The sequence below is a fragment of the Microtus oregoni genome, unplaced genomic scaffold (genome assembly GCF_018167655.1).
Source record: "Microtus oregoni isolate MIOR12 unplaced genomic scaffold, Mior012 000058F_ref0000040, whole genome shotgun sequence".
Lineage (NCBI taxonomy): Eukaryota > Metazoa > Chordata > Mammalia > Rodentia > Cricetidae > Microtus > Microtus oregoni.
The window spans coordinates 9,752,225-9,776,282 of NW_024543834.1; the positions used below are offsets into that span (position 1 = coordinate 9,752,225).

The following is a 24,058-nucleotide window of genomic DNA, read 5'->3' on the forward strand; positions in this document are numbered from 1 at the left end:
CCCCAGAGGACCCAAGTTCAGGCCCTGGCACCCATGCAGGTCAGGTGGCTCACACCAACATCAATCCCACCCTCAAGAAATCTGCCACACTCTCCTGGCCACTGCTGGTACTGCAGTGATATGCAACTCCTCCACTCGCCCATCACATACACATAAAAAAAAAATTAAAAAGAATTACTTAAACCAAAAACCCATATACTCAGAGGTGTAAAATACTGAAGAAACTGACAACATCAATAGCGAAAACCTCTCCACTGTCCATCGATCAGAAGACTACTATGCATATGTCCACACTACCTAGGGCAATCTACAGATGCCATGCATTTTCCACCAAAGTTACACAGGTGTTTTTCACATTAAAAAAGCCAAACTGTGGGGAGGTGGCCGGAACCCGGACGGCGGAGGTGGCCGGACGCCCTCTGCAGCCGGCGGTGACCGGCTGGGACCGGAGCAGCAGCAGAGGACACAGGCAGCAGGCGGTGGACACCGTCGTGGCAGCAGAAGCAGGCTGCAGGGACCGCACACAACACTGAGAGCAGATCGCCCCACTAAAATTAAATCAAAGAGGTAGGCCTTTGGTTGGCCAGGTCCCTGGCAAAAGAGGAGCCGGGTCCTGTTCCTGAAGACCCTTCTGAGGGGTGAGAGGGATCTTGGCCCCCGGCAGGAACCAGGAAACAGAGTGAGGGCATTTTGTAAGAGGAGCCCCTGGCCAGCAGGGAAACCTGAACCAGTTTTAACAGACCCCTTAGATAGCATCGATAGGAGGAGATAGGCAGGCGCCAAGGCAAGAATTCACCCAATAATCTGAAAAACAGCATGAAAACACCAGAACCCAATGATCTTACAACAGAAGGTGTTCAACACCCTAACACAGAAGAAGTGGAAAAAATTGACTTTATGAAAGCAATAGAGTCCCTTAATCAACAAGTGAAAAATGCCCTTATAGAAATGGATGAGAAGTATAACCAAAAATTTGAAGAAATGAGTAAATACGTACATAATACCCTGGGAAACCAAGAAAGAACGATCAAACAGGTAATGGAAACAGTTCAAGAATTGAAAACTGAAATGGAAGCAAGGAAGAAAACACAAACTGAGGACCAGCTGGATATGGAAAATCTAGGTCAACAAGCAGAGCCTATAGAAACAAGTATAATCAATAGAATACAAGAAATAGAAGAAAGAATCTCAGATTCTGAGGACACCATAGAGAAAATAAACGCACTGATCAAAGAAAACTGCAAAGCCAACAAATTCTCATCACAAAACATTCAGGAATTATGGGACACAATAAAAAGACCAAACCTAAGAATAATAGGAATAGAAGAAGGAGAAGAGTCACAGCTCAAAGGCCCAGAAAATATTTTTAACAAAATTATTGAAGAAAACTTTCCCAACATAAAGAAAGATATTCCTTTGAATATTCAAGAAGCATACAGAACACTAAACAGACTGGATCAAAGAAAAACATCCCCTCACTATATAATAATCAAAACACAAAATATACAGGTTAAAGAAAGAAAGAATACTAAGAGCTGCAAAGGAAAAAGGCCAAGTAACTTATAAAGGTAAACCGATCAGACTTACACCTGATTTCTCTATGGAAACCATGAAAGCCAGAAGGTCCTGGATAGAAGTACTGCAGAAGCTAAGAGACCATGGATGCAAGCCCAGACTACTATACCCAGCCAAGCTTTCATTCACTATAAATGGGGAAAACAAGACATTCCAGGATAAGAACAAATTTAAACAATACGTAGCCACGAATCCAGCCCTACAGAAAGCAATAGAAGGAAAATAGCAACCCAAGGAATCCAACATTGCCAACACTGCCAACAATAACTGAGGCATCTAGCGACCCTTCACCAGCACAACTCAAAGAAGGGAGACACACAAATTCTACTTCCGAAAACAATAAGAATATCCGGAGTAAACAACCACTGGTAATTAATATCACTTAATATTCATGGTCTCAATTCACCTATAAAAAGGCACAGGCTAAGAGATTGGATACGAAAACAGGATCCAACATTCTGCTGTTTGCAAGAAACACATCTCAACCATAAAAACAGGCATCTACTCAGAGTAAAGGGTTGGGAAAAGGTCTTTCAAGCAAATGGTCCTAAGAAAAAAGCAGGTGTGGCCATATTAATTTCTAACAAAACTGACTTCAAACTAAAATCAATCAGAAGAGATCGAGATGGACACTTTATACTCATAACAGGAACAATACGTCAGGATGATGTCTCAATCCTGAATATTTACGCCCCTAATATAAAAGCACCCACTTATGTAAAAGAAATATTACTAAAACTCAAGGCAGACATCAAACCACACACATTAGTAGTAGGAGACTTCAATACACCTCTCTCAGCAATGGACAGGTCAATCAGACAGAAACCTAATAGAGAAGTAAGAGAACTACTGGAGGTAATGAAGCAAATGGACTTAACAGACATCTATAGAACATTCCACCCAAATAGGAAAGAATATACCTTCTTCTCTGCAGCTCCTGGAAACTTCTCAAAAATTGACCACATACTAGGGAACAAAGAAAACCTCCACAGATACAAAAAAATATCAGTGTCCACCTGTGTCTTATCAGATCACCACGGATTAAAGTTAGAATTCAACAACAATCCTACCAGCAGAAAGCCGACAAACTCATGGAAACTGAACAGTCAACTAATGAACCACACCTGGGTCAAGGAAGAAATCAAGAAAGAAATTAAAGTCTTCCTTGAATTCAATGAAAATAAAAAGACAACATACTCAAACCTATGGGACACTATGAAAGCAGTGCTAAGAGGAAAGTTCATAGCACAAAGTGCCCACTTAAAGAAAACAGAGAAAGCATACACCGGAGACTTAACAGCACACCTGAAAGCTTTAGAAAAAAAAAAGAAGCAGATGCACCCAGGAGGAGTAGAAGATTGGAAATAATCAAACTGAGGGTGGAAATCAACAAAATAGAAACACAGAAAACATTCCAAAATCAATGAAACAAAAAGTTGGTTCTTGGAGAAAATCAACAAGATCGACAAACCCCTATCCAAACTAATTAAATGACAGAGAGCACGCAAATAAATAAGATCAGAAATGAAAAGGGGGACATAACCACAGACACAGAGGAAATTCAGAGATCATTAGATCTTACTACAATAGCCTGTATGCCACAAAACTAGAAAATGCAAAAGAAATGGACATTTTTTTTTAGATAAGTACCATATACCAAAGCTAAACCAAGACCAGGTGAACGATCTAAATAGACCTGTTAGTCGCGAAGAACTAGAAACCGTTATCAAAAATCTACCTTCCAAAAAAAGCCCAGGACCAGATGATTTCAATGCCGAATTCTACCAGAACTTCCAAGAAGAGCTAATACCTATACTCCTTAATGTATTTCACAATATAGAAACAGAAGAGTCATTGCCAAATTCCTTTTATGAAACTACAGTTACCCTGATACCAAAACCACACAAAGACCCAACCAAGAAAGAGAATTACAGGCCTATCTCACTCATGAATATCGATGCAAAAATTCTCAATAAAAACTGTCAAACTGAATCCAAGAACACATTAGAAAAATTATCCATCATGATCAAGTAGGCTTCATCCCAGAGATGCAGGGCTGGTTCAACATACGCAAACCTATCAATGTAGTCCAGCATATGAATAAACTGAAAGAAAAAAACCATATGATCATTTCATTAAATGCTGAAAAAGCATTTGACAAAATTCAACACCCCTTTATGATAAAAGTCTTGGAGAGATTAGGGATACAAGGGTCATACCTAAATATAATAAAAGCTATTTACAGCAAGCTGTCGGCTAACATTAAATTAAATGGAGAAAAACTCAAAGCCATCCCACTAAAATCAGGAACACGACAAGGATGTCCACTCTCTCCATACCTCTTCAATATAGTGCTTGAAGTTCTAGCAATAGCAATAAGACAACATAAGGGGATGAAGGGGATTCATATCGGAAAAGCAGAAGTTAAGCTCTCGTTATTTGCAGACGATATGATAGTATACATAAGCGACCCCAAAAACTCTACCAAAGAACTCCTACAGCTGATAAACACATTTAGTAATGTGGCAGGATACAAGATCAACTCCAAAAAATCAGTGGCCTTCCTATACACTAAGGATAAGGAAACAGAGAGGGAAATTAGAGAAGCATCACCTTTCACGACAGCCACAAATAGCATAAAATATCTTGGGGTAACTCTGACCAAGGATGTGAAAGATCTATTTGACAAGAACTTTAAGTCTTTGGAGAAAGAAATTGAAGAGGGTACCAGAAAATGGAAGGATCTCCCTTCCTCCTGGATTGGGAGGATCAACATAGTAAAAATGGCAATTCTACCAAAAGCAATCTATAGATTCAATGCAATCCCCATCAAAATCCCATCAAAATTCTCCACAGATCTGGAGAAGACAATAATCAACTTTATATGGAAAAACAAAAAACCCAGGATAGCCAAAACAATCTTATACAACAAAGGATCGTCTGGAGGCATTACCATTGCTGACTTCAAACTCTACTACAGAGCTACAGTATTGAAAACAGCTTGGTATTGGCACAAAAACAGAGAAGCCAACCAATGGAATCGAATAGAAGACCCTGACATTAACCCACAATCCTATGAACACCTGATTTTCAATAAAGGAGCTAAAAGTATACAATGGAGAAAAGAGAGCATCTTCAACAAATTGTGCTGGCAAAACTGGATGTCAACCTGTAGAAGAATGAAAATAGATCCATATCTATCACCATGCACAAAACTCAAGTCCAAATGGATTAACGACCTCAATATCATTCTGAACACCGTGAACCTGATAGAAGAAAAAGTTGGAAGTACTCTACAACACATGGGCACAGGAGACCACTTCCTACGCATAACCCCAGCAGCACAAACATTAAGGACCTCATTGAATAAATGGGACATCCTGAGACTGAGAAGCTTCTGTAAAGCAAAGGACACTGTCGCTAAGACACAAAGGCATCCCACTGACTGGGAAAAGATCTTCACCAACCCCACAACTGACAACGGTCTGATCTCCAAAATATATAAAGATCTCAAAAAACTAGACCGTAAAATGCTCATCAACCCAATTATAAAATGGGGCACTGAGCTGAACAGAGAATTCTCAACAGAAGAACTTCAAAAGGCCAAAAGACACTTCAGGTCATGCTCAACTTCCTTAGCGATCAGGGAAATGCAAATCAAGACAACTTTAAGATAACATCTTACACCTGTCAGAATGGCTAAAATCAAAAACACCAATGATAGGCTTTGCTGGAGAGGATGTGGAGAAAGGGGTACAGTCATCCATTGCTGGTGGGAATCCAAACTTGTGCAACCACTTTGGAAAGCAGTGTGGCGCTTTCTCAGGAAATTTGGGATCAACTTACCCCTGGACCCAGCAATGCCACTCTTGGGAATATACCCAAGAGAGGCCTTATCATACAACAAAAGTATATGCTCTACGATGTTCATAGCAGCATTGTTTGTAATAACCAGAACCTGGAAACAACCTAGATGCCCTTCAATGGAAAAATGGATGAAGAAAGTATGGAATATATACATATTAGAGTACTACTCAGCAGTAAAAAACAAGGGCTTCTTGAATTTTGTATGCAAATGGATGGAAATAGAAAACACTATCCTGAGTGAGGTAAGCCAGACCCAAAAAGAGGAGCATGGGATGTACTCACTCATATTTGTTTTCTAGCCATAAACAAAGGACATTGAGCCTATAATTAGTGATCCTAGAGAAGCTAAATAAGAAGGAGAACCCAAAGAAAAACATATAGGCATCCTCCTGAATATTAACCTTCATCAGGCGATGAAAGGAGACAGAGACAGAGACCCACATTGGAGCACCGGACTGAAATCTCAAGGTCCAAATCAGGAGCAGAAGGAGAGAGAGCACGAGCAAGGAACTCAGGACCGCGAGGGGTCACCCACACACTGAGACAATAGGGATGTTCTATTGGGAACTCACCAAGGCCAGCTGGCCTGGGTCTGAAAAAGCCTGGGATAAAACCGCACTCTCTGAACATAGAGGACAATGAGGACTACTGAGAACTCAAGAACAATGGCAAAGGGTTTCTGTGGGAGCCTAGGCAGTTTGGATGCTCAACTTACTAGACCTGGATGGAGGTGGTCGGTCCTTGGACTTCCCACAGGGCAGGGAATCCTGATTGCTCTTAGGGCTGAGGAGAGAGGGATTTAATTGGGGGAGGGGGAGGGAAATGGGAGGTGGTGGCGGGGAAGAGACAGAAATCTTTAATAAATAAATAAATTTAAAAAAAAGCCAAACTGTGTACAGAGCAACAGAACACACCAGATATCCAAACTAGTCTTTAAGAAAAAGAGCAAAGCTGTTGCATCACATCAACTGACTTCAAAACACACTACAAAGCTATAGTCATCTAAACAGGATGGTAACAGCATAGAAGGCATTAGGCCAATTACACAAAGCATGACCAGTGTACAATATATACTTGTATGAAAACATCCTTATGCAAGACAATATCATGTACAATGAACAATGAAAATTAAAAAAAAAAACAAGGAGCCCTCCACATACTTGATTTTTAAAAGACAAATGTCAGAAATACACACTGTGAAAAGGACAGACTTGTAGTGACTAGAATAGGGACAACTGGTAACCCATATGCAGAGCAATGAAATTAAATACTCATCCCATTGCAAAATTAAAAAAGCATTAAAGGTTTAACTGTAAGACCTAAAAGCACAAAACTATTAGAAGGAAAAGTGAGAGAAAAATCTTCATGAAGTTGGTCTGAACAAGGATTTCTTAGATACGATTCCAAAAAGTGTAGGCAACAAAAGCCAAAATCAAATTGGATTACATTCAATTAAAGAGCTCTGTGCAGGAAGGGGAACAAGCTGTAAGTGGAGAGACATCTACAGAATAGGAGAAGATGTTTACAAACCATGCTTCTAATAAGAGGAAAATATCCAAAGCAGATGAGGAATTCATCAATAACCAGAAAACAAGTAACTTGATTAAAAAATGAGAAAGGGGGGCAAGAGAGAGGGTTTGGCAGTGAAAAAATACTGGCTGCTTTCACAGCGGACCAGAGTTCAAGTCCCAGCCCCACATCCGGTGGCTTACAACTCCTTGGAATTCCAGCTCCAGAGGATCTGATGTCCTCCTCTGACCTCAGCAGGGAACTGCCCTCACATGCACATAGCCACACAGGCTCATATGCAGATAATTATAAATAAAATAAATGTTAAAATAATAAGCACGCAGAGGACCTCCTTCCTGCATTCACACCATTGCTCTTTCTTTAGGAGAGCAAAACCAAACCACACGCTACCTCATTCTGAACACAGGTAAACACACAAGTGACAACACACATCACAAACGTTTCAAATGGTGACATTGTAAATAAATACTTTTAGCCTTCCTGGTAAGCCTACAGCAAACCAGAGCAAACAATTAGTGAAAACCATCTGTTTTCCAAGACATCTGATAATTGAGTCCTGTTTAGAAACCCACTGTTCATTTTAGTTCCAAGTTCATTCATTAACTTCAAAATCAGACACCTATGTTTACTATGTTTTTCTTAGAGATTTAGAGACTAGAAATGGTTAATGCAGTTACCATCAAACTGAAAGTATAGCACAGATTCCCCATGAGTTATGTAATCCTCAAGATTAAGGGAACTCTGGGCTGATCAAATCAGCTGGCAGAAACAGGAAGCAATCCATTATTTTTACACATGATCCTTTACTGTGACCCATGTTAAACAAAACTGCATGCAAGGGGAACTAAACACACCAGCAACCACAGGTTATATTTGGTTGATCTATATCGAAACAAATTGAGAATTAAAGTGTGCTCTGAAATCCTGGGAATGAACCAAAGCAATAGGAAGTTCTTAATCTCCTCTGAATGCCTCATTGCCTCGCAAAAACACAAGAGCAGAGACGGTAGAAACAGTGCGCAGTAGATGGGACAGGAAGTCACAACCAGTGCTAGGAGATGGGACAGGAAGTCACAACCAGTGCTAGGAGATGGGACAGGAAGTCACAACCAGTGCTCAGGAGATGGGACAGGAAGTCACAACCAGTGCTAGGAGATGGGACAGGAAGTCACAACCAGTGCTAGGAGATGGGGCAGGAAGTCACAACCAGTGCGCAGTAGATGGGACAGGAAGTCACAACCAGTGCTCAGGAGATGGGACAGGAAGTCACAACCAGTGCTCAGGAGATGGGACAGGAAGTCACAACCAGTGCTCAGGAGATGGGGCAGAAAGTCACAACCAGTGCTAGGAGATGGGGCAGGAAGTCACAACCAGTGCTAGGAGATGGGGCAGGAAGTCACAACCAGTGCTCAGGAGATGGGACAGGAAGTCACAACCAGTGCTAGGAGATGGGGCAGGAAGTCACAACCAGTGCTCAGGAGATGGGACAGGCAGTCACAACCAGTGCTCAGTAGATGGGGCAGGAAGTCACAACCAGTGCTCAGGAGATGGGACAGGAAGTCCCAACCAGTACAGGATAGATGGGGCAGGCTCCACCCTTCTGCCTGTGGAGAACAATTCACTGCTGCTCAGTTGAAACACACTTTCTCCAGACATCAAGATAATTTTAGGGAATTTATAGTTTAAGTTTGGTAGGAAAAGCCACTGTTGAGATTTCCTTTTTTAAAAAAATATTTATTTATTATGTATACAATATTCTGTCTGCGTGTATGCCTGAAGGCCAGAAGAGGGCACCAGATCCCATTACAGATGGTTGTGAGCCACCATGTGGTTGCTGGGACTTGAACTCAGGACCTTTGGAAGAGCAGGCAATGCTCTTAACCTCTGAGCCATCTCTCCAGCCCTGTTGAGATTTCTTTTATTCTTCACATAGAAACCTACTTAGAAAAGAAAAAAATCCACGCAGGCCAAGGAAGTGGACCTAATTTTCTGACCCAGCTCATGCAGAGCACTTTCCAGACCTCTGACAGGACAGGCCATGTTCTCAGGTGACTGCCTCGTTACAGAAAGCACATCGTTGCTGGCCAGCTGGGTCTGCTCTACAGAAACAGGTTCATCTGAGACCTACCAGAGTCAACGTCAAAAATACCATTTTTACATTTAAATTTGGTATGAGTGTGTGTGCACATGTGTGTGTGTGTGTGTGTTCACAAGTAGGTGGTCATGCACACACACATGTGTATGTCAGAGAACAAATCCTGGTAATGGGTTCTCTCCTACCATGTAGATTCTGTGAGCAAATCTGGGCCATCTATGAAATTTGGTTCAAGTGTTTTTACCCACTGAGCCATCTCATTGTTCCCAGTAATTTTATGATGTTTTGTTTTTTAATTTTGTACAGGGTGCACTATGTAGCCCCGTATGGCCTGAAACTATGGATTAGGCTGCCCTCCAAATCACAGAGACCACCCTGCCTCTGCCTCTCTGTGCTAGGATTAAAGCATGTACAACCATGCCTAGCTCAGAGTCAAGCTTTCTTATTGAGGCACAACCAGGTTTTCTTGGACATTTCTTGGAAAAAAGTAAATATTCATACTAGGACATTAAATACTGTCTACGTTTCAGGTCAGTGACAGTATTCTTGTGTCATTTTTCTTGAATTTACATATTTAATCATTCAGAAAAGAAGTCAAGAACTATCCTGAGATGTGGCCATGGGAAAAGAGCATGATGCTCATGTGCGGCTTTTGTGAAATATTTCAGTGTGTAACATTTAGTGATTTTTCACAGCATCTGGAAAATCAATGTGAATGAGAACTTAACATTAAAGTAGAGTAAATCTTAAAACCTTCCATCCATCTCCCCATTTATTAGCTTCTCCCAGGGTCATCCATTGTCCCTGAGGAGCAACAGTGACGTCTGCATGCGGTGACCAGGGAAACCACGACACTGAGGCTCTGACAGTGTCCAGAGAACACCACCACCCCACTACTTGCTCATTAGGGCACCGCCTGGCACAGTGGGGACTGTGTGCTTTCCTGCTCCACACCATGCAGACAGGAAAACCCAGCACAGCGCCTTTCTTCTCCCATAACTGCCCGCAGTCCTTTGAAAACATGCAATAGAAACCTGCCTTCAAAAATCAAGTTGTGAACAGTCAAAGTGGAGACTGAGAAATAATCTCCGTCTGTTTGTTTCTTTTCCCATAAAGTCACGTGTCCCTGTCCTTAGTGTCCTTTCAGAGACACAAGCGATTAGCTTTCCTTGTCTCTATGCACTTCACAAACTGCAAATGTCACTTTTATTTTAATCAGAGAGCTTGCTTTTGAGAGAGTATTGTCTTTAAAATCTCATATATCAGAAAGTAAGAAATAGGGCACATTAGGCAAGCACTTAGCACAGCAGTGTGATGTCTATCATTTCCTCGGCATTACAGAAGCGTACTTTTTAAGCATTTTCTCATTTAATCCACGAAACAGCCTTATGAAGTAGGTTCTTCATTTTCATAGATGGAAAAAACTGAGGATTAGCTACAAAGTAGCAAGTATGAAGCATAAACCCAAGCAGGGTGATTTTGGTACTAACCGTTAAAAATAGTACCAGTGAAAAACTTCTTAGCAATAGTTATTATTTGGAAACATCAGATTCCTCACGATGAAACAATTGCTGCCATTATTGTCAGGCGATCTATACAAGTCTTAGAAGTCATTTAGCATGAAAAAAAAAAAAACTAACTCACATGTGAAGAAGGCTGAGATTCTTCATCTCATGATTTTTCTAAACTTTACTTATCCAAATGTAAAGGGAAAAAGGCCATTGCATGTGTTTAAACTGGAGGCCAGAGTTGCTAATTTACAGGAACAGAAGGATACTGGCAGAGAATCCATGTGGCTTACAACACTGATAGGGAAATTTTGTTTCCTGATCACCCTTTAAGCTTATATCATTATGACTCATGTTTCGTTTCCTTGGGAGGCAAAGTGCTCCTCTCAGGTGCACAGCTCTCTGAAGGAATCCTCCTGACACTGCCACTGAGAAGCCCTGAGAACACGGAACTTCCCAGGCTCACAGCTGGTCACCCTTCCCAAGCTGCTCTACAGCAGGAGCATCTATGACAAAACCCCTGCCGCTCCAAGGTGAACGGTGCTCTCCAGGTGGGTCAGCATTCAGGGAGCGGTGACAACAGTAAGTTACCCTCATGTTACAGCAACAAAGTTCTCACTATGCCAACAATGGCTGCTGGCATGATGAGCCCTTCATCCAGTATTTGCTGAAGGCGGTGAAGTCAGGACACCTCAACCACTGGACAACGAAACACACTGCTTGAAATTAGACTCCAGTCTTCTAAAGGCGAGACTTGGAATGAGAAGAGCAATGCATTAGGTCTGCTGGCTGTTCGCTGCTTGGTCACTCCTTTGTTGAATTGAGTATCCTTGATATATGAGATGCTGGGCAGATTGACACACAAATCAGTCTCTCACTTCAGAGAGGGTGTGTGTGTGTGTGTTTGTGTATGTGTAGGTGTGTTAATGTGCAAAGGGTATCTGTCTGCAGGAAATAAAGATCAGGACAAAACCGAGCCCCAGACTCTTGTCTATTACGCCCCATTACTAGCAATAGGCCTCAGGGAGATTCTGACAGGCATTCACTGGACACCTACATGAGCAAACACTGACGGCACAGCAAAGGTTCCTTAGGAAAACCACTGCAGATTATGTCCCACTTAACTGCTGAGAGACATTGAAAACCATTTCTGTACTGTGCACGAAAATGCTTTAAAAACCTGTACTAAGGTGAGGTAGAGGAATCCTCCACATCGTTTCAGAAAGGCACAAAAAGAGGCAGGGCCTCAGCACTCAATGCAGGTAGCAAAGTATTCTGCCATAGAAACTGTTCATGGACTCCTAGCTACCCAGAAACCAAATGGAGGCCACAGGGCTTGGCTTTCCAGTTCCATTTCAGCCAGGGGCAAAGCCATCAGTTAGGGAAGCTGTGACCCCATGAGACAGAGACTGCAACTTGGGAATAGAAAGTTGTCGCACAGGTTAAGCTCAAGCAGAAGTGAACGGAGGAGCATGTGAGTTCCCACACTAGCTGTGATGATGAAGCCAGAGATCTGACCTGTTCAGTCAGGGGAAAATAAAGGCCTGTCTGAGATCCATTCAGTAATACCCTCTCCCTCACCGGTCTCTCCGATGGAGAAGCTCCCTTTCCTCATTGGTTCCCCGTGAAATGATAGTTTGTCTGTGTTTTAACAAATAAAGCTTGCCTGAAGATCAGAGTGCGGAGCTAAAACACTAGAGGTCAAGCAGCAGTGTCACACACCTTTAAACCCAGGACTTGGGAGATGGAGGCAGAGGGATCTCTGTAAGTTCAAGGCCACCCTGGGCTACACGAAACTGATAAAGTCTATCAGAGAAACAGAGCTCACACAAAGGTGATCACAGCACTAGGGAGGTGGAGACAGGAGTGATATGGCTGGGTGGTGAGAGGAATATAAGCCAGGAGGAGACAGGAGCTCAGATGCAGTCTGAGGTAGGATCTGAGGTGCTGTCTGAGGACAGGATTGCCCCTTTGGTCTGAGCACTAGAACAGGTAAGAACTCTCTAGTGGTTGGGCTCCCTGCTTCTTTGATCTTCAGCTTCCACCCCTGATGGTTGACTCTGAGTTTTTACTACTAAAAACAATTTGAATTTGTGGTACACGCCAGCTTTATAAGGTGCCTTATTTCCCAGGCCCATACAATCCAGGTTAGTTCTTTTTAAGGCTCCCTGACCTTGTGAGTTCTCCCAGTTCCGGCAGAGCTCATAGAAAGAACACCTGACTCCAGGGAAGGCCCTCACGTGCCCCCCCCCCCCCCCCCCCGCCCAAAGGACTGGATGTCATTCCTGGGTTGAGTCTACTTCTTAATTTTAGAATGTTTGACTCACAGACACAGGCCACCAGTTTATTAGTAAAAAAAAAATACCAATGCTATGCACAATTCTGTATGGGAAAACTATACGTGGTTACCGATGCAACCTTCAACCAAGAACTGCAAAATTAAGACAATTCAAAGGCTCTGGATAGCTGTTTAGTAAACATGGATAATATTTCTCATTGATTTGATTCACATTTTTAAGTGAATACAAAGTTGTTTTTATTAAACACATCTTGCCACAATTATCACAGCAAACTCTTTTTGCTGTGATTCTAAGTAATTCAATGATATCCTCAGTTAATCCAATCTGTTTTTTTAAAGATACAAATACCTCCTTTATCTTCAGTTTCACACAACTTCTATGAAACCTTCTCTGGATTGTATTTCCATGGGTAGAAAAGAGTTACTATGTGGAAAGTGTGTTTGTTAGGAAAAGTACCCGGAGATCAAATGCCACTAGCAAGTAGTCTTTTCCAGTTTTTATATTCTGAGGTAAAAATATTTTCTCTTCTCCTTTGAGAAATCCCTATTAATAATAGTGAGAGCATGAAACAAACAATTCAGTAAATTAAAGATATGTCTGTAATAAGCCACGTCACATTTGTCCAGCCCCATGAGCTCTCTCATGCAGCATATTCTAATATCTTCACATCACTATTCATTAATTCATGTCAATGGCTGTGGGTTGTGGAAACTGCATGTGCCCTTATATTCCAAAGCATACCAAAGCAGACACAACAGAAACTAACATCCTCATAGTTGCATGATAGCCTTTATTAGAGTCTGGTAGGCATGTGTGTGCGTGTGTGTGTGTGTGTGTGTGTGTGTGTGTGTGTGTGAATGGTCAAGAACAGTAAGTTAGCATGCAAGAATTCACTCTGTTGCTAAATGGAATATTTTAATATTTTATTATCAAGATATCTTCATAGTCATTTTAAAGAAGCCTGATGTTGGCCACCATACTAACTAACATTTGGGGTCCTTGACAAGAAGGTAACTTGTACCTCTTCATCTCTCAGTGAAGGCCAGAAGTCCACATGTTCACAAGTTCAGCTCACACAAAGACAGAAAGCCTCCAAATAACTAATTTATGCTCTTAAATGCAAAAAGAAACAGTAGACCAACAGATACTAGCTAAAGTTAGAGAGCAAAATAATTGCAAAAAAAGCCCAGAGAAAGACAGCAAAAGAGCAGAAGAAACGAGGACTTGCTTAAATGCCAAACAGCATTGCATGGTGAAGAGTGGGGTACAGAAAGGACTAGATTAGAAGCAGTCCTCCTGCTGACAGCAGAGATTAGCAGGCAGGATTGTCAGGAAGCAGGGAAGAAGCAGTGTAAGAGTCAGAGGCTGTGTCTTATGGGCACAGCAGAGCTGCTACTCACAGGTATTGCGACAGCATATGTAAGACTTGGCCAATCTCAAGGGGGACCAAATCACAGCTTAGAGAAGGGATCTGGGCATGAAATCCCATCCCTAGCCATAGAGCTATTGGCAATTGCTATCTTTTAGGATAGGGTGAGTCAGATTTTTTTTCTTAGCAGCACAGCCCTTTCATGTCAGCTACGTTCCAGTGGAAGAGAACATATCCAAGAATATTTGGGTAACACATATTGGTCTTGATTTAGTGTTTTAAAGGATAAAAATCTGGATGAGTAGGGAAGAGGGGGTGGATCTAGTGAGATTTAGGGGGTAAGGAGTCAACATGACCAAAACACATTGTATGAAAGTCTTAGGAACTAGTAAAGAAAAAAATATATATCTCCAATCCAAGAAAACTACATTTCTGTTAAATGAGTTCAAGGAAGATTTCTCTGTCTCTGTCTCTCTGTCTCTGTCTCTCTCTCTCACACTCACTCACTCACTCACACACACAATAGAAGGGAACCTAACAGAAATGAAGCATGCAAATTTTCTTAAGTTTCTCTATAGCTTTGTTAACTAAATAAATGAAAGCTCAGTGAAGAGGCAGCCCGTCCTCCAGAATACCTACCTCAACCACTGTCCGCGTAGGGAGGCTCTGCTAGCTAAGCACAGCCGGGTCATTTACTCTGTCTAGAAACAGAAGAACACAGGTGTGATGGTATAAGTGCGTCATCTGAGCACTTGGCAAGCAGAAGCAGAAAGACCACCACAAATTCAGGGCCAGCCTGAGCCACATAGCAAGTTTCAGGCAAGCCAAGGCTACAAAGTAAGGTATTGTTTTAAAATAAAGAAAAGAGAAAAACTCTGAGATCTGGGTGCACAACACAGAACAGCAGGAAGGAAGCAAAAGCTTCCTCTGGATTCCAAGATTCTCTTAGTCAACACTCGCCCTCTGGACTGTTGGCATCTAGCACTGCATTCAGACAAGAGGGTTCGAGACCCCCTCTCCCAGGGAAAGACAGTGGCTCTAGAAGATGAGAACCACACCACACAGACAGTACGCAAGGGAGGGACAGACTCTAAGAGGTCAGGGCACCCGCTTCACTTTCCGGTGAAGCCGAGCAGCTAACAAAGCGCTCTCCCAACAAAATGCGACCTAAGCCTTTCCAGTGCCTCATCCTTCTCTGTGGAGAAATGATGCAGGAGCATTGAACGGCTGAGGGCGACTTTGATTGGAACAGATCAAGAAAAATAAAACCTGAAAAAGTGAATCTGAAGTGGAGACAGTGCAAGACAAAACTTCAAAACTCTACTTTCCTGAGATCCATGATGAAATCCACAGGAGGAACAAAGAACAAGGAATTCCTTAGAAACTTTTAGCATGAATGCCGAAACCAAAAGCTTTATTAGATGAACCAGAAAATAAAGCTGAGGGAACTTATTTCCCTTCATATAGAACTAAAAAGCAGGAGATGGCCAGGGCATAAGATGAATGGAGGAAATCTTTTCTTAAAGTGTTACATGAATAAGGAGAAATCCAGGAAACAGAATTCTCACTATGCCAGAATGCCAGTGTCCATAGTAAAAGCGGCAATAGTCCATGAAAACCACCATAAGATGCAATACTGGGGGTAGCCTGGAGATCCTAAACTTTCCACAGGAAACCCCAATTGTCCAACAGAATGAAACACCCAGACTGCATACACTTCATCAGACAGGCTTGCCAGACCCTGAAGCCAGTCAACACCCGGAAACGGCACAGGTGGGCATAGGGCAGTAGACTCTTGGTACACAATCTTCCAGATGAGAGCAGTTCAAAAATCAGGGGAAACACTACTTAGAAATCCCCCCCAAACCAAACCAAACCAAACCCATTGTGCCGAGCCTAATGCAAGGGTCAAACCCCAGACAAAGGGGAAATGTAGAGAACTGTGCCAAAGAGTTGAGAAAGTTTCTGGAAATCTGATGAGGCTCAAGGAACAAAAGTTATATGGTAGAGACGAGGTACCCTAGGCTCCCGACAGTCTGCCACTAGGCTCCCGACAGTCTGCCACTAGGCTCAGGTGTCTCCCTCGGCCGTCAGTGTTCCCTTCCTGGAACTTGGGAATCTTTCTTCTTGCCTGTGCACTACAAGGAAGCTGACCTGGAAGACCTGGAATGTTCCATCTCAAGGTGATCACTTATTATTCTTATAAGGTGTCCTTCACTTGGTGCCCCCTAGGCTGTTTCCACTTCCGGGAATTATTTCGTGGTCTCCGCAGCATACTGTCCACAGATTTTCCACACAAGCGAGAAGTGAGTGCTGCTAATGTGGTAGCGACCTCCCTCTCCCTTCTTCGGAGGCCACATCGCATTTCCTGTCTCCATGAGCTACAGAAAGAATGAACACCAGAAGCTTTCGTGGAGTTCTGTGCATCTGTTTCCACTCACTTCCTCTTTCTCTCTGTCCTGACAGGTGTGTTGCATGTACTGAGAATCCACAAGCTGAGCGTCTGTAGATGTCTATGGAGTGTCACTGTGCAAGCTGTACTTTTCAAGTCTATAGCCAGCTAATTGCGAAGGAGTTCACAAACACTGTATCCTGCCTTATCGCGTGGGCCACTCACTTATCTCCCAGGGTCTCGTATTATTCTAGCACTATGACTCTCATGGTCGAGTGAGATCTGAATATGGCTATCTGTTTGTCAGACAAGGCCTGTGTTAACTCAGCCGAGTGAAGATGCCAATCTCACCTCTACTTGTGGTTTTGTTGGACCTCAAAAGCCAATGACAAGGCAGACCATCTGAAGGTATGCTTCCCAACCGTTAGGGTTCTCTGGAGGCAGGGAGGCATCGCCAGTAGAGCAACGTAAGGCAGCAGAGAAGAATGCTGAGAGGAGGCTAGGCAGGGCAGAGGGGTGAGGAGTGGCAGGCTGAGAGAAGCTGGGGAAGCTGCAGTTAACAGAGGTGTTGATATACTGTGTCCTGACGGGCCTAAGAGATGGGGCTCTCTGCAGAGAAATCACGCAGTAGATCTCATTCCTTTACTTTGCTCTTTATTCTTCATCTACTGCTACTGAACAAGCCATTAAAGCCTTTGCATATTGAACTAATACATGTGTTATTTCAGTGTGTGCAGGTGAAGAGTCTGGGTATGACTTTAGCTGGGTCCTCTGCCTATGACCTCTCAGACTGTAATCAAGGTGTCAGCTGGGACAGGGACCTCACATGAGGCTTGACTGGGAAAGGGTCAGGGATCACTAAAGCTGTCAACTAAAGCTGTCGTCAGGAGTCAGCTCCTTGCATTGTAGGACACAGGGCTCCAGATTTTCTTGGCTATTGGCTCAAGGTTGCCTTTAGCTTCTAGAAGCTGCTGTAATCCCTTGCCACAGAAGCAGGACAGCTAAGAGCATGGCAGTTTGCTTTCCAAATAGTCAGAGGGACAGGCTTCAGCAGGACAGGGTGTCACCTTGGGTATGTAAATCACACAACCCCTGCCATCTTACATTGCATTTTGTTGATTAGAACTGTAAGCAGGGAGGAAGTGACATATAAACATGGGCGTGAGTAGTGGACATGAGACCACAGGTGGACACTCGGGGTCTGCCCACCACACTCCTGCTCACTTCCTTCTTCCATGTCACTGTATTTTGTACAAAAGTTTGATTTGTGTAAATTAAATTTTTACCTAGTCTAAGGCCAAAGTTTTAGGAGTTAAATTAGAATGGCTTCTTTACATATTGTGGTGGTTTGAATAAATATGGCTCCCATGAGTCCATAGGGAGTGGTACTATTGGGAGGTGTGGCCTTACTGGAGTAGGTGCAGACTTGTTGGAGGAAATGAGTCACTGGGGTGGACTTTGAGGCTTCAGATATTCAAGCTACACCAGGTATGGCTCTCTTTTGCTTCTTGAGGATCCAGATGTAGAACCCTACCCCTCGAGCACCATGTCCGCCTGCACACTGCCATGCCTCCAACCATGACGATAATGGATGAAACCTCTGAACTGTAAGCCACCCTAAAGAAATGTTTTCCTTTATAAGATTTGCTGTGGTCATGATGTCTCTTCACAGCAACAGAACACTGACTGAGACACACATGCTCTGCCGATCTGTGCCTTCTCTCCTGACAACAGACAGATGTTCCCTTAGTCAAGGCAGGTGTCAGGGTCCTTACATGAAGAGAAGGAGCCAGTGGTGCTCACAACACTGACAGTAGCCAGCAGTAGCTGCTGACAGGACTGTCACGCGTGTACTTTATTTCTATTAGAAGAAAAGGAAGGCGGGTCTTCCTTCGGGAATATATAGGAATATGTAGGACCCCACCTTCAAACTGGCAGGAGTCAGCTTCTGTTCTATGCCCGTGAAAAAACTAGGCCCAAGCTATAAGCCCGACAAAGGAGCCAGCAGGAAGCATGGATATGTCTGGGCTTTGTTACAGTGGATGATACACTGGCTCAGGAGCATTTTCCGTATCCGAGAATATAGTCTTCTTACAGAGATTCAAAATAATGGATTAGTGAAGTTTAAGGGTTTGAACACCCTTTACAGAAACTTTCCCCTAATAATATGGGGTCATTATAGAACACAGTGAAAACAAGACAGTCATCACTCCAGGGACAGCAGCCATAAGTCTCTGGGGTCTCTGTGTTCACTGTCAAAATGTCCTGGGCTCCATAATACACTGCAGAGCGTCACTGACCAGACACGGTAGGTACCCGTCACTCTACAGACACTAACTGGGTAAGCATCACTTCACACACTGTGGCAGGTATGTATTATCATAGTTGTTATAGTTCTCAGGTCCATATCTGCTGCTGTCTTTTGTATCTTTATCTGAGAGCTTGCTATTTTTTCATGAACTTCTAGAAGCCCTTTCTAGTACGAGGTTAGGTACTAAGCTTGGCGGGTAAACACATGATGGGTCCAGTCCTAGCACTGCTCCTCACTGGACCTGAGCAACAATCAAGGTCCTTCAGAGTCTCCAGTTCCTCCCGTATGAACTTGATCATAAAAACCTCTTCAAGTTGTTGAAAGGATTAAAGAACATTCCTCCAGCATTTACTGTAGCTACAATGGCTACAGCAAAGAGACTTATTAACACTACTATAAATAGCCACAAGAGAATTGTATACTTGAAACATATTTTAACATTCTAAAAGCAAGAATGTTAAAAGAGCTCAAATTTTTCTTTTTTCTCTCCATTAACTAAAATGAACAGAGTGTACTACATCATTTTCTTTGTTCTAAGCACAGGTATATAGGACATGCTAGCTTTAAAGTAATTTTTATTTATCTGTGTGTGTGTGTACATGAGTGTGCATGTGTGTGTGCATGCCACAAGTCAGAGCACAGCCTCTTGGAATCCTCTCCTTCTATCATGTGGTTTCCAGAGCTGAGGCTTAGTTGTCAGGCCTAGAAGCCTTTACCTGTTGAGCCATCTTGCTGGCCCAAATCAGTAATCTTTAAGGTAAGAGGCAAATCAGCAACTCTGCTGCAGACATCTCCTGATCAACCGCAGGCAGCTCTCATTATAGTTCCCTTGGCCATTTCTACATGGTTTTAGGAAGCCACTTGCTGCATTAGAAAAGCGGCCAGCTGTACACTGTGTGACGTCCCTCTGAATGATTCTCTACCTTTATTTTTGCATGTTTCCCCCATCTTTCTGAAATTTGAAAATATCATAACTTTTATAATTAGAAAACAATTTAAAGAAAAAATACTTTAAAAATAAATTATGAGTACAACAAAAATCAAAACATAGATTATATCCATTACTTTAGATACAGAATAAAACAAATATAAGGATTAAATACCATAAAGAATGCAATTTACTCAAGATACTAATAAAAAATGAGATGAAAATAATTAAATATTAGTAGCTATAATACTATGGATAATGGGTTTTTATAGAGTCACTATATAATTATTTTGTTTTTGAAAATTTCAAGTTAAATTAAGTATCTTAATTTTATAAAAAGGATTTTTTAAACTTTGAAAAATTTCATAATAAAAATGTAAAATTATCAATGAAGAAAAGCTTTTTAAAAGCTTATTCCTTGCCCTATATAATGGCATATACTGCTATAAGCTTGCTGAATATTCCATTTTTTTATTTTTTATTTCATTTGAAACAGGGTCTGAATGTATAGCTCAGACTGCCAGGAACTCACTGTGTTAGCCTCTAACTCACAGTCATTCTCCTGCCTCAGCACACTGACATCTCAAGTTGAATGATGGAAGTCAGCCATCAGCTACATGTGGATGATCACTTTATTTTAAGGAAGGAAATTAGGCCCTGGCTAAGGGAATCTAAGGACTTTAAAGGTGGATTCAGAACCATATTTAATAGACCATACCTGTAATCTCAGTCCTCATGGTGCTGAGGCAGGAGGAGCACCGTGAGTCTCAGCATAAGGTGAGCTACATAGTGACTTCCAGGCAGCCTGGATTTTAGACTAGGACTGTATTAAAACAAAAACAAATGTAGCAGAATATTATTTTAACTAGGCAAAGATGTATTACATTTGTTTATGCTGTGGAATATTCCTTTAACTCTGTGAAGGTGTCTTACAGTTGTTTCTTCTTCCTTTGTTAATGATGTAGGAGGTGTAACATTTGTTTATGGTGCATTTGTTTCATTATGTAACAATGTGTTGAATTTGTTTCACCTTGCCTGTCTAAGGCACTTGATTGGGCTGATAAAAAGTTGTTGGGCAGGAAAGGGATAGGCTGGGCTGGAAGTCAGAGAATAAGTAGGAGGAGAATTCTAGGCTAGGGAGAGAGAAGAGAACAGAGAGAAAGAGAGGAACACTCTACGAATCAGAAGCCAGGCAGCTGCCAGATAGACATGGAGACAGCGGGAAAGTAAGATATAGAGAAAGAAAAGAAGGTAAAAAGCCCTGAGGCAAAACCTAGATAGAGAGAAACAGATTAAAATAAGAGATAAGATAAGGCTGCGCATTCATAACTAATAAAAAGTCTCTGTGTCATTATTTGGGAGCTGGCTGGTGGCCTGGAAGAAAAAGCCTGTTATGAACAAACAAAACCCAAGCATATTCAGGACTGCAACACCTCAGTGAAACATATGGTAAGCTATGTAGAAGGAGAAGGAAAAAGAACTTCTTTGTTAATTGCTAATTTAACATTTTTTATGAAACAGAATTTTTAAGGCTTTAAAAACTTAAGGTATTTGATATCCTCAGAAATAAAAATAATTCCTCCTATACCAGAAAGTGGCATCACAAAAAGTTAGTAAACACTACATGTGCTCCACCAGCAGCCACTTTGCTTGTCTTGTCTCCCCTTTGAGGAACAGCTCACCCAGAGCTGGCAGGCTGAGGGAAGCTCTACACCTGACAGTAAATATATACTTAGATCTGGATGCTCAGAAGCCCTGCGTGAAGATATGCGGTAAAGCGCCGATGCTGACGCGCATGAAGAATGTTCTATTATAAACCCATGTTCACTTTCTTGCAGCTTTCCAAAAAATTAGCCTTTTGTGGTGAAATTTTCCATTCTTAGTTTCAGTCCAAAGGTGATTTTTTTTGCAAAGTTTGAGAAAAATATATTAAATAGTGCTTGAGTTAAGAAAAGACGAAAAAAAAAAAGACCACATAAAATTTCCACTTTGAAAGCAGTTTCAGGATTTGCAAAAATATTCAGACAGCTAACAATTGCTAAAGTTGAAAAGCTGAAATTTTCCATGTGTCCAGTGTTCAACAAAGTAGTCTGAGAGATTCAGAGAAGACAATATGTGTGCACACACACAAACAAATACATACGGAATCTGGCAAGATTGCTCAGTGAGTAAAGGCACCTGTGGCCAAGCCTGATGACCTGAGTTCTATCCCTGCAGCCCACACAGTGCAAGGAACGTAATGACGCCAACTAGCCGCCCTCTGACCTCCATGTGTGTGCAGTGTGGAGTGTATGGACCCTACTATCTGCCCTCTGACCTCTGCATGCCTGCAGTGCTGGCATCTGCAACCACACACATTTGCATGCTCAGACACATACGTAAATTAAAATGTAAAAAGTATTTAAAAACCAATCAGAGTGTGACAAGACACTGGAAAACCAGCACTCTACCACATTTAACACAAACTTTCCCCAGAACAGATTTATTGTTTTCTAACGCCAAGTCTTTCACAAGCAGAGGATTCACGGCTGACTCTGATCACGGTTTTCACACCAGGACTCACTAGTGATCACATGGAGACAGTCTCAGCTACTGCACTGCTTCTGTGGGGTCAGGAGCCTGCATTGCACTGTCCCAGATGCCATCCCAAGTCTGCAAGTCTCACCCTGTTTTCAGTTCACCTTCTGCCCTTAGCTGGGCCTCGATGCCACCTTCCACCTAGAGAACATTCACCCAAGCTCTGATTCCTCCAAAATCTCCCCAAACTCCCTGCAAAGAAGCATTCACCTACTCCCCTTAAAACGCCGAGTCCTTGAAGAACTCAGGTATTGAGGAAACAACATAAACACCTTTAATTTAAGGAAACAGCTGCTCTTGCAGAGGATCTGACTTCCAGCACACATGGCAGCTCACAAGGGACTGCAACTCCAGTTCCAGCAGATACAGCGCCCTCTTCTGATCTTCTCTGGCACTACATGCATATGGTAGGCAGAGGCACATGCAGGCAAAGCGCTCACATACACAAAAATAAAAACAGAAAAATTAAAAAAATGTTTCCTCAACCAGATCTGTAATTCCTGTATTAATTTTTCTCCTTGGCTTTTAGATTTATATCTATTGCTCCACATTCTGCAGCTTCCTTCTCTTATTTCACTAACAGCGTACTCTGCAGGGTAATTCCAGCAATGGGATGCTTTCCACCTCATCTTCTTAACCAGCTGTCACTTTACATCACTTTATTTCAGCTAACTGTCACTGTGGAATACCGCTCTATCTCGGGTCTTTGCAGGTGAGGAATTCTGACAGGCTCAGCTGGATAACCGTGTGGCTCCTGGATCAGCTGGGCACTGACGCAGCACACAGTGTCTAAAGGGACTGGATAGCTGTGTGGACCCTGGATCAGCTGACCAGGTGCAGCGCACATTGCACTAGGAGCTGCTTTGCCAAGTGCCTGGGGACCCTCTCCTGTGGCGAGCCAGGCGATGCCAGAGTAGCTAGACTTTTAATATGGCAGCTGCCTACTGAGACGAAGGAAACAGAAGGTCGAGTCACTGCAGTGACTTGCTGAAAGCAGGTCAGGTGCCCAGGCTAAAGCAAAGTGGAGAGGGAACTCACTCCATTTCTTGAGGAATGAATGGCAGGGAGCCAGGGCTCTTCACCTGCACATCAGGGCACCTCTCGCGTCCTCCTTTCCCTTCTCTCAGCTTCTGTGCTATCCTAGCCTGGATGAATGGCTTTCAGAACTTTTACCTTAACTCACAATTAGATATACATTCCAGAATGGAACCTGAGATAGCAGCACACACTTGTAAAATGAGAAACAAATGTCTGGCAATAAATACCTAGATTACAATATAAATACAGGCTGTTCTATTTCTTCAAGTGCTGTTTGGACATTTATAAATGATTTCTTCTCTCAGGAGAGCATTAGACATTCTAGCCTCATGGGCCAAACCCTGGTCAGGTGACTTGCCCTGGACTGTGGGGAGAAGTGTCACCTTCAGAGAGAGACTTTAGAGTGCAGCCCACCCCTTTCTATGCTCTCCATGATGCCAGAACATGCCAGACCGAGCCCCTCAGTTTGGATTCTGGAGTAAGACTGTTCAGAGAGAACTGCACAGGGACCGCCCATCCTCACAGGACCTTTACCACAAGCAAGAACTAAGCCTTTTCACTCGGGCTT

At 42.5% G+C, this 24,058-nt stretch overlaps 1 pseudogene; it reads right to left on the reverse strand.

Moving 5' to 3' along the window:
• Positions 1-307: 307 nt before the first annotated feature.
• LOC121438887 overlaps positions 308-24,058 on the reverse strand; it is a 43,891-nt pseudogene continuing 20,140 nt past the window's right edge.